The sequence below is a fragment of the Physeter macrocephalus genome, chromosome 4 (genome assembly GCF_002837175.3).
Source record: "Physeter macrocephalus isolate SW-GA chromosome 4, ASM283717v5, whole genome shotgun sequence".
Classification (NCBI taxonomy): Eukaryota; Metazoa; Chordata; class Mammalia; order Artiodactyla; family Physeteridae; genus Physeter; species Physeter macrocephalus.
In genome coordinates, this window is record NC_041217.1 from 20,483,674 (window position 1) to 20,500,660 (window position 16,987).

Genomic DNA, 16,987 nt, shown 5'->3' on the forward strand with positions numbered 1-16,987 from the left:
TGGTAGTTTCAAATATCAGCTCCAGCATCTGCGGGATGGATGGTTTGGGGAAATTGATGCAACTTCACACCTTGTGTTCCTTGTTCCTGTAAAAAGGGAATAATCATGATGCTCCAAATGTGTTAACCCCTGTCATCCTATGTCTATTTATTCACTAGGTTATATAAATTCTACCTCAAAAGTATACCCAAATCAACTTTCTCCTCTTTTATTTTTCTTGAAACTGCTCAGTACATTTAATGTCTCCCTTCCAGCCATGTCCACTCCCCACGAAGGATCCAGTCAATTGTGCAGACCTAGCCCTGCCACCTGGAATGTTCCCCACATCTCATCTTGCTCCTGTGGCAAAATCTCTGCTTCAGGTCCAGACGATGCTCTGTGTCCATCTTCCCATCTCATGTCCTTGTGACACCAAACTACCTCTTGCCTCCCGAGGCTGTTTCATGCTGGATGAAACTCTGGATCCTTGTGGCCTGTCCCCAGATCTGCAGGCTAGATTTACTCAATCCCACAACCAAGACTGTCCATTGGGAACTCCAGGTCCTGCCAAAGTCTTGAGTCTCACTTGCCCAAGAGGGAAGTTTAACACACCGTGTGTCTCTGCTGCTCTTTCATCTTCTCTCATCCAAATTGTTGTACCTGCTTCCTAACCAGTTCCCTGGGCATCAGTTTCTCCCCATTCCTACCCACTATCTCCTCTGTTTCCAGAGTGAAGCAGGATAAATAATGTTTTGTTGAATTCAAGATATTCAACAGGTTTTGAATATTCACATTCAAAACTCCAGCCTCCACTGCCTTCCAGTTCCTTCCAAGTCAAGTCTGGATCCTCCAGGGGCAAACAAGACCCTCCTCAATTTGCTCTTATCCCTGGACATCCTGGCTTTCTTATCATTTCTGGACTATGCTAATCCCCTTAACCCCTCAACCTTAGCAGGCACTGTTTGGTCTATTGTGCACGTCTTGCCTCCATTCTGCTCCTCCTCTGCTGCCTAGTTGATTGTTCTTCACAGTTATGAACCCAGGTCAAATGTTTCTTCATTTTAAAGCCTTGTCTGACTCTTCCAAAAAGAATCAGGCTTCTGCTCTTCCATATTCCCATAACATTCTGCTAATATTGCCTTTCAATACCTCTTATTTCACTGTCCTTTATTTCATTTTATTTGTACTTATTTCATTCAAAAATACATATGAAGTCTTTATTGGGTTCCTGGCATCTTCAGGGCTCAGGGAACAGAAAAATAAACACAACAGTCTCTGTTCCTGCCTACATGGAGCTCACATTTTAGAAAGAGAAACAGACGGTAAATGTGACAAATACATAAACAAGGTATGTGCAAGTTGTGATAAGCTCTGAGAAAAAGAGAAACAGGCAATAGTACTTAGGAAAGGACAATGTAGATGTGGAGTGTGGTGGTTGATTTTATGTGTCAGTTTGACTGGGCCATGGGATGTCTAGATATTTGGTTAAACTTTATTCTGGGTGTGTTTATGTGGGTGTTTCTGGCTGAGATTAATATTTGAATTGGTAGGCTAAGTAAAGCAGATTGCACTCCCCAGTGTGGGTGGGCCTCATCCAATCAGCTGAAGGACTGAAAAGTACAAAAAGACTGAGTGAGGGAAAATTTGCTCTCCCTGCCTGACTGCCTTTCAGCTGGGGCATTGGTCTTCTCCTGTCTTCAGATTCAGACTCAGACTGGAACGTACCCCACCAGCTCTCTTGGGTCTCCAGCTTGCTGGATGCAGATCTTGGACTTCTCAGCCTCCCTAAACACAAGATCCAGCTCTACATATTTATAATAAATTTATATCTACATATTTCCCTCTCTACCTATCTATATCTCCAACTGGTTTTCTGGAGAATCATGACTAATAAACGGGCTTAAGGAAAGTCTGTCTGAAAATATGACACTTGTGCTGAACTCTGCAGAATGAGGAAAAAATGGGCATAATAAGAACCAGAAAAAAATAATTCAATAAAATGGAACATTGGATCAAAAGCCTGAGGCCAAAAAGAGTTAAAACGAAGGCAGTAAGCATGAGATTATATTGAATAGAAAAGTAGGGACCAGATTGTTTGGGCTTGATTGATAGGGAAGGAGCTCAAATTTTTTCCCTAAAAGCACTAAAAAGCTGAATAACTGGCCCTCAATAAATATTTGTGTGACAAATGAATTAATGGGTAAGTAGTTGTTTCTCAGATGGTGAAAGCAATTTGAAAACTCTAAAAAGAATGAATATTTTTTCCTTATTCCTTGATAATTTTCAATTAGAGGGCTGGCAGATGGGGTCAAAGGGGAGGATGCAGATAAAAGTTGACTGTGTCATCTGAGAACAGCAGAGGCGATGGATGTGCAGCCCTGACACAAATGAGTTTCCTGATATTTTTGCAGTTAGGCTTTTTTTATCTTTTGTGGCAGAGTATGTGTGCACTAATGCAGACTACATTTACCAAATATCATAAGCAATGAATCATCCACTCCATAAGGCATAAGGAAATTCTCCTCCCAGGAAGCCGGCCGCAGCTTTACACAAGAGCACCCTCTTCTGTGCATTTGCAGCCCCAGATTTCAGAGAAACAGAGTGATGGTCTCCTGCAATCCCGCTGCAAGCCCCAACCTGATGGAGTCACAGCTAAATGAAAGCAAGTCCTTATTAGCTTCTGTCCTTCCTTCTGCACCCCAAAAGGCCATAGAATGCATGATTTGTCTGGAACATCTGCCTAAGGATTTGGAAAAGGCAGGGAGTAGAGTTTGGAGTGCTTTATTGAAATGGAAAGGGAAGAGCTTTCCACCTAATAAAATTCTAGCTTATCACACAGCATTACAGAGATCATCAGGATGTTCGGGTAGACCAGCCCTGGGAATGAGGGGAACAAAATGATGCCCCGAGTCCACAAGGCAGAGAGATGCCCAGAGATTAAAGGGGAGGAACCAGTACAAGTTCTGCCTGTGTAGCAGATTGTGTTGTGTTTTGAATGAGATAACTTTAAGACAAGGGAATTGGGCTCTAGTGTAATTCTGTGCTGCTTTAAGTAGGCTTCTTCAGAGAAGAGTCCCTTGTTCAAGGGGAAATTAACTACTAAGGGGCACTAAGCACATAGTACTCAAATATTTATTGAACAAATAAAAATGTTGGCTTCCCATGTCTTCAGAAGAGGGAAACATGAAAACTTGTCAGCCCTTTATATCTTAGTTTAATAATTATTTCAGATAACTAAGGTCACAGTATTACTGCACATAGAACAGCCACAAAAATCTCAAGGACATACAGATATGCATTTATTTAGCTCACAGGTGTGCTGGTTGTCCGCCCAGTACTGTTGGTCTCAGCTGGGCTCGCCCAGACATCTGTAGCTGCCTGGGGTCACCTGGGGACTGATGATCTGGGGTGGCCTTGGCTGGGGTGGTTCAGTTCTGCTCCCTGTGACTTTCATTCTCCTCCTGAGATGAGCTGTCTGCCCTAGGCATATGCTCTTCATGGGCATAGCAGAGGTTCAAGAGTGTAAGCTCGCGCAAGAAAACACTTTTCAAGACTCTATTGCTTTACGGGAAAAGAATCTGAAAAAAAAAAGACCTATTTATGTATGTATAACTGAATCACTTTTCTGTACACCTGCAACTAACACCACGTTGTAAATCAACTATAATCCAAATTTAAAAAAAGAAAAAAAAAAGACTCTACTGTTTCATGGCTGCTGACGCCCATTGGCCAAAACAACTCAAACAGCCAAGTTTGCCATTGTTGGAGTGGGGAATTCTATTCTTTGCATGGGGGTTATGGGGACGGAGTGACTATTTCTCAACATGAATCTAATGTACTCTGCAGAACCTTTCTTGTAAGGTGAGTTGAGGCAGGACATGTTAGCACATGTAGAGAAAAGACCCCAAGACATGGCATCCATGGGGTCTGGCCAATTGGGTGCCTCCTGAGGGCTAACCCTCAGGTTAGCCTATCTCTTTTAGTCCTGAAAAAGACCCAATGAAGTTGATAATATGAACCTCATTTTATAGAGGGAAAGGTTGAGGCTATGAAGAGATGCAGAGAAATTGCTTAAGACCACTGAAGCAGGAAGTTGCTGAGTCAGCACTTGAACTTAGATCTGTTCTCTTCCAAATCCTATGCTCTTTAGCACTGTGACTAAGATCTGGAAACTCCCCCAAGAAGTAGCCCTGACTGGTCCCAATTTTACTCTTTAGGTGAACGTAAAACAAACTTAGCCCCTTTTCCAGAAGTTCATCTTTCTTGTATTTGGAGTCAGTTTCCTTGTCTCCTCTCCTTGAGGCCAAGCAGGCCCACTTTCCTGCTCATCTTTCTAGGTCCATATCCCCGGGCATTCACTTTCTTGAGAGTCCAACTATAGAAATGACAGAGATAAACAGACCTGGATGAAATCATTCAGAGAAGACTTTAACAAAGGAGCACATTGTAAAATAAAGACAAGTGGCCAAAACAAAAAGAGGCAAGGCATTTTATTTGTGCTAAAAAGCAAGATGAAGACTTGGAGAAAGGTAAGCAAATCTGATTGGTGCAAACCTCAGGTGGTGTTTCTGGACACACTGATCATACTGTACCTGGATATTTAGCTCAGGGAGCACATCTGAAGAAAGAAACAGAAAACAGGAATACTTAGAGCTGACCAACTAGAATGATGAGGAAATCTGAAACCATATCACTGGAGGAATTTTTGAACACAGGCTCTTCAGCTAGGGGAAGAAAAGAAATTTGTTAAAACGTGTAAGGAGGGTCTACCTTGTTGCAAAATGGACTGATGTTTTAGAAGAAAGAACTAGTACTAAAGGGTAGAAATTAAAGATTTCTGCACAACTTGATAATTAAAGCATGAAATATTAGAGCTGTCCAAACAGAGCTCCGATTTCCTTGGAAGACAGTATATTTTATTGAAGTATCAAGAAAAGAGTGGAAAATTAACTTATAAAGAAATAGTCAAAGAGATTGGAACTGGAGTACAAATTGGACTAACCGAACAATATTTTTTGAACTAGCTGAACATTAAGATCTTTTCCAAATTTGAAAATCCCATAAAATCTAAAGAAATAGCCTTTTATTACTATAAACATAATGATAATCATAGTGATAATAATTCATCATTCTTCTCTTTTGTAGTCTGGAACATACCATCATGTACTCAAAATCATTTTGTGGGGCAGGTAGAATAGGTATTTTGTTTCCTTTGTGTACAAGGAAACAAGGCTCAGAGAACTGAGCCATTTCCCAGCACAAGCAGTAAGTAGAAGAACAGAGATTCTTCCAAGAGGTACCTGTACATTCATTGTACTATTGCTGTCAAATCTGATCACCAGGAGAAAGTAATGACCATTCAAGACATTGTTGGAGAAAGGAAGAGCTGATTTCAGAACGGTCAGCCAGGACTCTGTGTTTGGAGGGCTTGAAGTCATGTCCCCCTTTATTATCTGGTAGGAAGTAGCAGTAAGCACCCCCAACAAGCCAGCAAGCCTTCTTGTACAACCCATTCTTTTCAAGGGCCTTGCTTTGACTCTACCCTGAGACCTTGCAAAAAATGGGCTTCTTTGTGATACAGTGCAATCGAGGCAAAGAAATCCAGTTGGCAACATTTTCTTTGCCAGACTTCAGAGCTTTGATTGGGTTTACTTCGTTTTCCCTTGTTCTCACTTTTTGTGAGACCTGTTTTGTATATTTCATTTCTGCATCTTCACTGTAGACTAGATAGAAACGTGCACAGAGATTTACGGCTCCCTCTCCCTTCCCTCCACCCTCCCTTGCCTACAGCTCACCGCTGGGCTGGATGAGGGCAAGCAGGAAACAGGCCAACTCAGCTTCCCCCACCATCAGCGAGACAGCCTTGGACCCAACCGGAACCCTCCCTTTCTGAAGTGGAGGGCTGTTCTCGCACCCCTCCTGTCCCCAGGGACCCACAGCACTCCTTCCGGATACTTGTCCCCAGGTAATTTTTCAGCTACCTATCGGCACTTAACAGCCTTGACTTCCCCGACTGAAAGAAGACTAATTAAAACGACAAACCGCACATTGATTTATTACCACATGGGTGAAAACAGTAAACAAGCGTGACAGTGCTAAAGTGTTTGCTTCTGTCCCACCGCTCCTTCACCTCCCACACCTGTTCCGGGACTGAGGCAGTGGGGAAATGGTGACATCAGTGCAGTGAGTCTGCCCTGTGCGCCCTCCCCATCCAGATCTCTTCACCTTTCCCCACCCCTAGAACATGGAACCCCCAGAACACGGGAGAATCAACTTAGACTTAACGGAGCTCACGGCTCTCATCCAGTCCCAAGGGGACGCTTGTTATCACTGCATTTCACAGATGAGAAAATCAAGGGCCCAAGGGGTGAAGTGATTAACTCAAGATCACGTAGCTGCTAGACAGATTATTAGTTAAACTCTGACACTTGAAAGGACCAACAATTCCTTTAAAAAGCTTTCTTTTGTAATGGTAATTAAAGTACTTAAGCTACAGCTACTCAGTAAGTACTGAACATTAACCACATGCAAAATGATGCTCTCAGGACTGGGAGGTGAGTGAAATGATAGAAGTCGGTCCCTCCTTCAAGAAAAGGAAGGAGGACACTTAGGGAGCAACGCTCTGCTGTAACCCATGCCCCTAGGGAGTCTAGCACGAAGGTACCAGAAAGCAGCCAGGCCCCAGGTGCTCAAGTACAGGATCCCTTGCTGATTTACATCATTCTTCCACTGGTTCCTTTAGACCCTCTCTTTTTTTTTTTTTTTTAACATCTTTATTGGAGTATAATTGCTTTACAATGGTGTGTTAGTTTCTGCTTTATAACAAAGTGAATCAGCCATACATATACATATATCCCCATATCCCCTCCCTCTTGCGTCTCCCTCTCACCCTCCCTATCCCACCCCTCTAGGTGGTCACAAAGCACCGAGCTGATCTCCCTGTGCTATGCGGCTGCTTCCCACTAGCTGTCTATTTTACATTTGGTAGTGTATATATAGACCCTCTCTTGACCTCCCTCCTTCTACTGCTTCCGCTTCATTTCTTCTTTTCAGAGCAAAATCCCCATAGCCTAATATACACCCTTACTTTTTTGTAATGAGTACTCTTTAGCAACTTGCATTTAAATTATGCACAGTTGGGGTCGACACAAAAGCCCCTTCCACAGACTGCCTGTGACCAACCTCTCTAACCATTCTTCCTCTGCCCGCTAAGTTCTCTCTATGCTATTGCCTTGTTTTATTTTCTTTATAGCACTTAACCACCCTCTGAAATTATCTTATTGCTCGGTTTGTTAGTTAATTGTCTGCTTTCCCTCTACAAAGACTGGTCTTGTTTATTGTTGTAAACGTAGGACCTAGAATGGCAGCGAGAATGTAGGAGATCAAGAAATATTTGTCGAATGAATGAATGAACAAATGTTTCACTCTCTACAGTCTAATACCCAAGTGTATTTATCCAAACTCATCAGAGATTTCTCTATCATACCTTCTGTAAGTCAGTTCTGTGATGTTGCTTAAGGATTACCGATAATGCGTATAAACTACCTAACACAAGGTCAGGCACATAGTAAGTACAAAATAATTATATGTTGATTACATAAGGGGCGAGGGAGGGTCTATCCTCTAAAAACTTTAGTGCTATTTTGAACACTGTGAACTGTGATTAACAAATGGAATTAAATTGTTTATTAATGATAAGCTCTTATACTAGGCGCTAAGGTAAGAGACCCAACTAAGTATAAGCTCTTTTCTGGGTATAATAACCTACTTGAGTTAAAACCCATAAGAAACATAAACGACAGTATGTGTTGAATAATTCAAGAAGTATTTGCTTCATAAGGTAGTATAACAATTGTTATATAATCCCGATAACTAACATTTATAGAGCTCTAGTTATGTGAAAATACTTGAAACATGGGATCTTATTTAATTTTCGTACCACCCTAGGCACTATTATAATCCCTCTTTTATAGACGATGAAAAGAATTTAGGAGGTTATTTCCTTTGATGAGTCACAGAGAGAAAAGGTGGAGGAATTTGCACTTCAAGCCCAAGCCCATATGCCAGGAAATCTCATTCTTCTAGCTGCTATGTAATGCTAGTGTGATAAACTGCTCATCTGTATGGGGTTGGCAGTTTTGAACAAACTGAACCAAACATTTAAGGTATGGTGCTAATTTTTCAAGTTCAGAGGCCGTGGGCTTAGAGCCACTTGGGACTGCATCGTTTGGGAAGACTGCACAAAGACTCATCTCTGCAGGGACTGTTCCAGGAATGTGTCCAAGGATAGAGCAAGGTGATGGTGGGAGAGTTCCTGCTGTAGAATAACTACGGTTGTCTCATTAGTGTTGTCTCATTAGGTTGTCTCATTAGGGTTATATCAGTACTGATTTTTCTCTAGGGTAATGAAAGTCAGTTGCATGGTTTAGAGCTGTGATATAGAGAAATGAGAACTCACTGCAAAATATACTTCAGAAAATTTTCCTTCCATGTTCTTCAGAAGATGTGCACCACTGTCTCCCATGTGTTATGGCCTAACAAAGTCATGCTCCCTTTTATAGGGACACCTATGTGTCTGTCATTTCTAAGACTCAGCCTTTATACATCTGGCTTCTCAACTTTGCCTAACACCATGGTTAAAAGACACTGGCTTGAAAGACAAAAATGTTGTTATTTCAAGCTCCATTAGAAAATGGACACAGAAAATATTATATAATAGGTTACATACAATACAGCATTATAGAGCCTTAAAAAAGAAGGAAATCCTGCCACCTGTGGCAAAGTGGATGAACCTGGAGGACATTATGCTAAGTGAAATAAGCCAGATACTGAAGGTAAAATACTGCATGATCTCACTTTTATGTAGAATCCTAGTCAGGCTCATAGAAGCAGAAAGTAGAATGGTGGTTGCCAGGGGTGGAGGCAAGAGAAATAAGGATGTGATGGTCAAGGGTGCAAAGTTTCAGTTATACAAGATACATAAGTTCTAGACTTCAACTACTCAGCGTAGTGTCTTTAGGTATCAACACAGTATTGGATACCTAAAATTTGCTAAGAGGGTAGACCTTAAGTTAAATCTTCTTACCACCAAAAATAAGTAATAATAAAGGGGTGGGAAGAAACTTTGGGAGGTGATGATTATGGCATTGACAGTGGTGATGACTTCATGGATGTATACTTATCCCCAAGCTCATCAAGTTGTATACATTAAGTATCTATAGCTTTCAACATGTCAGTCACAGCTTAATAGAGTGTTTTTTCTTAATTAAATAAATAAATAAAAAGAAAATGGGAGTGAATCATAGGGGAGAGTTGACTACCTTCTAAAGAATTAAAAAATGGATATGTGACTCATGACAGGTTGATAAAGAATTTGAAAAGCCTTTTTTCACTGAGTTTAGAAACTACCTGAAATTCTGATGCCACGGTGTCAATCCTGAATTTCTGTTTGTTGGAAATAATCTATGTACACTAGTGTGACAAATATCTCCTAGAACCACAACAAAAAACACTTCCGAAAAGACAGAAGGCTCAGTTAGAGGTGATCAAGTAGTTTTTATTTGGATGAGTACAGTAAAGCAATCCACATATGGCAAGACATCATGACTTTTTTCACAGAAAGTTCATTAATAAGAAAAAATCATTAGATGCATATATTTGATGATTATCAGCTAGCTGGCACTGAAGTGAATCAGTTCAAGATTTTCAGAGTCAAGCTGTGCTAACTGACAGTGATTCATATGCACTGATTAGAAGTATAGAGGATGGGCATTTGGGTGTGGTTGGGTAGGGAAGGAAGACAGAAAGCACAGGAAAATGCTGTAGAAAAAGACTTGACAAATCAAGTCATGCTCAGCTCTAGTTATACAGAGTAGTAAGAGTGTCAGCAAAAGGGTAGATTAAAATAACCTTCCTCTTGGTATGCTCAATGTACCTGATGCCCCCTGAGGAAAGGAAGGACTCAGGTTAGGAGTGACAGGAGATGGTGACCTGCAAGAACTCCCTGTGTTCTCTTCTGTCCTAATACCTCTCCCTGCTCCCCACCCCACCAGCTACCTGCCAAAGAATGAAAGGCTGATGCTGTTCGATGCTAAGTGGTCAACTGAGACTTGATCTCACCTGTCAGTTAAACCAAAGGGCATCAGCTGTTTCCCACCTCAGAGACATCTAGAATTCAGTAAAGTATCCTGCCCTCAAAGTTGATGGGCAAATGGAAACAACAAGCCAATGCTTACACTGGAAGTAATCTCCCAGGGTCAATGACAACTCAAGGCTCCCACAAAATGCACATCTTCCCTGCCTTCCCCACTCCACCTCATCTCTTCCTCACTATTTAGAACTTATCTGTCCATGAAACAGTATAAAAAACAAAGTTATCTTGGCTCAAGGTGGAAATAAAGAAACCACCATCATTAAAATGTACAGATTTAGCCTGTCAGAAAAATTACTGCCTCTTGCTTTCGGAAGAGGATTGATTTGTCACAGGGCAATTTATCAATGCTTGCGGATATACTGTTTCACCTTTGACAGATATCACCATCTTTTAGGCATCCCTTAACACCCGCTGCTTATAGTGCAGCAGAAAGCTGTACCCCCGGCTGTCCTTCTCCCTCTTCTGCAGGCCTGTTTCATGTGGCTCAATGAAACCCGTGTTTGATTTGATACTGAAAATGAGGTTACTTTCTCATACTAGAAATAGACACCCATAAAATTTGCTCTTCAGTATGAAATTAGACAGACCATGTCCTGTTGAGTTTTTTGGTTATCATGATCTAAATATGTTAAGTTTCTTTTCCCAAGTAAAATTTTGTACGGGTCTGCTTCAGAACCAGAAGCGGGGTTCTCTTAGAATGTTACTGCCCGGATCATTCAGGGCAATGTGCTCCTCCCAAGGCCACTGAGAACAAGAGGCAGGAAGGAGCCAGTCACTAATATTCATTGTGATATATTGTACCACAGTATCTTCCCATTGCTCTGCAGAGATCTCTCTAATCCTAGCTGAGCAGAAGACCCGTTGGGAACCAGGTGGGTGTTTATGTCAATCCACGTCCTGCATACGTGTGTGAGGAGGGGTAGGAGGTCAGTTTCAATTTCTTTTTTTTTTTTTTTAAGATTAGAAGTTATCATTGAAATTTACAAACATGTAGTAGATCAGTTCTATTCTATTCTCCTACTTAACATATATGTCTTCATGACTGGGAACGTTAGTTCCTAATAAAAATTCTGGGATGACTTGGAGTTTCAGCCTGGAAAGTGACAGCACGGGAACTGTGGGCCCTGCTGTGGGTCTCTGATCAGCCCCATTCTCAGTTCCAGCTGGATTCCACCCCAGGAGGGGTCTTCTTGCACTTGTGAATGGGCACTACGGTCAATCCCATGAAGCTCAATTCACAAATCAGCCAGCCCTGCCCACCTCTCAGTTCTAGGGTGTACACAGAGGCAGTGTAAGCTTTCCTCAGAGGTCAGACTCAGAGACTAGACCCTTGCAAGTCCTTAAAGCTGGCTCAGGGTCATTTGGGCAGGGGATTCCAAGGTCCTGACAACTAGGCAGAGGTTAGACGGGGGATGGATGAATGCGGAAGCATGGGCTCCTGTGGAGCTCCTTGCCTGTGGGAAGGAATAGGCTGGATGAAGGCCAGAGAAGGGCCCTCTAAGGCATGGAGGCAAGGGAAGACCAGCTCTTGCTGAGTCTAAGGGCATACTGCATTCCACTCCAATTATTTCATTATAGACTGATGTCATCTTTCTTTTTTTTTTAAAGTTGAACTATTAATTTTACTTTTACACAGCTGGAGTCAATGACATTTTGAACACAACAGGAATCAGTTTCTTTTTTACTGAGAAAATTAAGATGTTATTTTATTAAGCACTATAAATGCATTGTTTTAATCGTATATATTAGGTTTGGAGAAGGGGTTGGACAAAGGGCATGTTCTTTCTCCACCATTTCTTTATGGTCTCAGCAACCTTCTCCATCCATTTTATTATCAGTAAAAAAAAAAAAAAATCCCATCTGCACTGTCTGTTGGACTCCCCATCACGTCTCAGGGCCAGCTGACTTGGCTCTTTTATGGTTGAGGAGAACACAAGAACAATGGGCTAAAGACAAATCAAAAAACACTCAGATTTCTTCACAAGTTGCCACTCCCACTCATATGTACAAAGAAATCTATATCATAGCCATTTTTGTAGCAGACATTTTGGAAATCATGACAAAGTGTCAAAAAAGTGAGCTAGTTCATGGCCCAGGTCTAAAATGTATTCTTTCAATAAGTGTATATTGAATACCTACTCCCTTCCTGAGGCACATCAGGAAACAACCCAGACCCTCACCCATCCCCCCTAAAAATGTTTTGTCCTTATGGAGCTTATAGTCTGTCTTGTCAGAAAGGATAGAAAGTAAACATTAAATAGAAAAAAATAAGTAAGCTACATAATATATTAGAAGATTAAAAACATAATTTGATCATAAAATAAAGAAATCAAAGCCAGATCAGGAGTTTGGGGTGGCAGGTTGCAATTTTAAAGAGGGTGAAACTCATTAATAGGGTGATATTTGAGTAAACACTTGAAAGACATGAGTGAGTTAGGGTGCATATATGCGGACAAAACTTTCCATGTCATGGGGACCATCAGCAGAGGCCTAATGGTTCAAAAACCAGAAAGAGACTAGTGTGACTGGGTTGGAGTGAGTCGGGCGCGGAGGGCAGGAAGCACAGTAAATATGATGTAGAAGAGCTAACAATGGCCAGATCCCTTGTTGGTTTAGACAAACATAGAACTTAATTTTTAATCTGAATGAAATGGAAAGCCATTGGAATGTTTTGAGCAGGGGAGTGACATGATCTGACTTGCCTTATGAGGCTTATTAGTTTGGAGAAATTGGACTTCAGAGGGACAAGAATGGAAGCATGGAAATAAGCAATGAGGCTATTGCAGTAATCCAGGAGAGAGGTGTTGACGATTTGGAACTGGGTAGTTAGAGTAGAGATGGTTAGGCCTGGTAGAATTTTGTTATATTTTGAATGTACACCCATCAGGAACTTTTGACAATCAGGAAAAGGGCATGAGAGAAAGGCACAGGTGAAGGATAATGCCAAGATTTTTATCCTGAAACACTAGATGAGGGGGGCTGCGGGAGCAGCAAGTGTAGAGGAAAGATCTGGAATTCAGTTTTGGATGTCTTGAGTTTGGGATGTCAATCCGATTTCCCAGTGGAGATGCTGAATATATCATTAGATATTCCAGTCTGGAGTGAACTTGTGATATAAATGTAAGAGTCCTTAACATATAGATAATGTGTTAAATCATAAGATTGCATGGAATCACCAAAGGAGTGAATGAAAATAAATGAGTTCCAAAGATTGACCCAGAAATACTCCAACGTGAAGACATAAACGAAAAGATGAGGAACCAGCAAAGCATACTGAGAAGAGTGTTCAGAAAATAGGAGGAAAAACAGGAGTGTATTATGTTGGAAGTAGATAAAGTATTTTAAAAGATGGAAGTAAATCAATCATTTCAAATGTGGCCAATAGACCAGGCTAGATGAGATCAATAATAATAGACCATTGAACTTGGAAATAAGGAGTTCATTGGTGCCCTTGACAAGATATTTTCTATGGAAAGGTGGGGTTAAAAACTCAATTGGTGAGCAAAGAAGCATGGGACAACCAGTATAGACAACAACTCTTATAGGGGTTTTGCTGCATTGGGGAGCTGAGTGAGTCAAGAAGAAACTATTTTAAGATGAGGGACTAACAAAAACACATTTGTATGCCAGTTGGAATGTTCCAGAAAAGAAGGAGGAGATAGAGGGCAGAATTGCTAGAGAGAAGCCCTTGAGCAGGCCAAAGGAACTGCCTTCAGATAGGAGTAAAATTTGCTTTTTTATTTTAGAGTCATTCAACTGGCTTCAACAATGATACACCCCCATTACTAAAAATGCAGAGTAAGGCTCTTCTCAAACAACTTTCAGTCCCACAAGAGGGTTGATGACTTCTTTTTGGTTAAGACCTTAATTGAGGAGCTTAGTGGTTACTGGTAGTGAGTGGCAGAAGATGTGATGGTTAGTTTGAATGGTTAGTTCCATTTTTCAAAATATTGTATCCAGACATCAGCTACTAGGTACTTCAGTGCTCAGGGTTACAAAATGGATTAGTTGAGACAATGTGAGTAGGTCAGTGCAAAATTGTATACGCTACTGGAAAAAAATGACTGTAAATCACATTTTTGACTAATAGTTTGTCAGTATCTTTATCTTCATATATGTGTGCAATTGTTACAATGAGCATATCTAGTATGAGTACCTACTCTGCATTTTCCTGACTCCTGGCATTTTCTCCATTTGCAAGTCCTCCCACCCTTTTTCAAAGTCCTATTCAAACTTTAACCTTTATGAAGTCTTCAGTGATCATCACACGAAATGGGTTCTTTTTCTCTAGACTTCTAGAACGTTTTGTTTGTAGCATTAATTCTACATTTGTAATGTGATGTTTTGTCTTAGTTATATATATTCAAATTTCCTTACTAGATTCAATTCTCTTGAAAGTAAAAATAATACAATATAAAAACATCGTGCACCTCATGTCTCCTTCTTCAGTAGAACTCAGCAGATAGATGGATAGTTAGGTAGATAGATAGGGAGGGAGAGAGAGAGAGAGAGAGAGAGAATAAATGAATAAAGGGAGAAAGGAAGGAAGGAAGGAAGGGAGGAAGGAAATAAGAAAGTTCTATAAAGGTAAGAGTGATCATTTTTTTTGTCAATAATATAAACAAAATCTGCCAAGGGGGCTTATCTGTTTTAAGTTTTTGGCCTTAGCTAAAGGCAAAGTATTTTGAATATCTTATTTTTTTTTGTTCATTTCATTCAAAGAAAGATATATTATTAAAGTATGGTGAGGATAGCTAAGAGGTTTTAATCAAGTTATATTTCAAGCTGATTATTTTTAGCAGTCACTGTATGGAGGGAGTTCTGATGTGGGGAGAGGAAGGGGTTAGGGAAGGGATTCTTGGGAGTGATGTTTGACCCCAGAAACTGTATTAGACAAATAAATACAACAAAACAGAAACAGACTCACAGATATAGAGAACAAACTAGTGGTTACCAGTGGAGGAGAGGGAGGGGGAGAGGGACAAGATAGGGGTAGGGGATCAAAAGATACAAACTACTTTGTTTAAAATAGATAAACTACAAGGATATATTGTAGCCAATATTTTATAATAATGTTAAATGGAGTATAAGCTATAAAAGTTTTGAATCACTATGTTGCACACCAGAAACTAATATAATATTGTAAATCAACTATACTTCAATACAAAAAGAAACTGTATTAAATGATCCAAACCCATTATATCCTTCAGTAATAATTTTCTTCTTTAATAACCACAAACGAGAAGTCAATTCCCAAGTGGGACAAGGAAGTCTCAGAAGTTTCAGAGCCTGTTCTTTCTTCCTGTTGCCTATGGTGGTTTTTAATGACAACTTTTATTTGTGCACATGCAAGTAAATAAGTGCTTATCACTTATTGAGAATTGACTATGTGTCAGGCACTGTTCTGAGCACTTTGCAATATGTACAATATATATAATCACCATAACAAATATGTGAAGTGGAAACTATTACTAACCCCATTTTACTGATGTCACAAATAAGGCATAGAGATGTTACATAACTTGTCTAAAGTTACAATGCTAATAAGAGGCAAGTTGCTCCAATTAGACCACTGGTTACACAGGATCTAAATGTTTTAGGCAGCCTTACTTTCCCAAGCACAATAGAAGAATGTCAACAGCAAGCCCAAGCATTTTGTTAGAACCAATGACACTCTCCCCTCCAAACTGAACCCCCAGTTAATATTAGGGCAAGAGGGGATATCTGAGGAGGACAAAACATAAAATAAAATAAAATAAAATAAAATAAAATAAAATAAAATAAAATAAAATAAAATAATAAAATAGATTCTTGAGAGTGTATTGTGGAAAGCGGAATTTTCCTCTTGGCTATAGAGGAGCCTTATAGTCAAGGAGGCCATAGAATATTTTGTGTGCATTTACATACACCCACACACAATTCCAAAGGTAGTTAGTTTACTTGGTTTCGAATATTTGCAACTAATAAAGTTAGTCCGATTAGTTGTATTTCCCAAGTTTCTGCAGGAAGGTTCCTGCCAACGGAAATGTGATAACTCCAATCTTAAACCAATTGCTTTGTTCTGGAAATATTGTTTTCCAGTTAGCCAGGCCTGGTTTCCATGATGCTATGAGTGAGAGAGGCAGGATCAGCCACACATGAATTATGTGTAATGGGGTTTCCAGAGGAAAAAGAAGGTCTCTTATCAGAACAAGGGCAAAGGGGAGGTGTTCAGGGTCAAGAAAAGCTGTAAATACCACCCAGACTATTAAGTTTTATAAGCCAAGTGGGAGGAGAAGAGGACCTGAACTTCTGAACTAAGATAGTGGGAAGCAAAACAGCAAGAAGAGGCTCTGGATATCACTAGTCCTTAGAGAAATGCAACTATGGAGAATACAATGAGATGCCACATGACCCACCCACTGGAGTGGTTAAAGTCAAAAAGGCTGACAGGACCAAGAGTTGGCCAGGATGTGGGGAAACTGGAACCTCACACATTGCCGCTGGAAATGTAAAATGGTACAGCCACTCTAGAAAACAGGCTGGCAGTTTCTTAAAAAAGTTAGATATATACTTACCATATAACCCAGCAAGCCCATTCCTAGAAATCTACCAAGAGAAATGAAAGCATATGTCCACATAAAGACATGGGTATCAAGGTTTATAAACAGCATTATTTATAATAGTCAAAAACTGGAAACAACCAAAATGTCCACCAGCTGAAAAATGGATAAAATAAAAGTGATCTATCCATACCATGGAGTACTCTTCAGCAATAAAAAGGGAACAAAGTCATGACACATGCTGCCACATGGATAACACTCGGAATCATTATGCCAGGTGAAAGAAGCAAGATGTAAAAGGCCACGTGTTGTA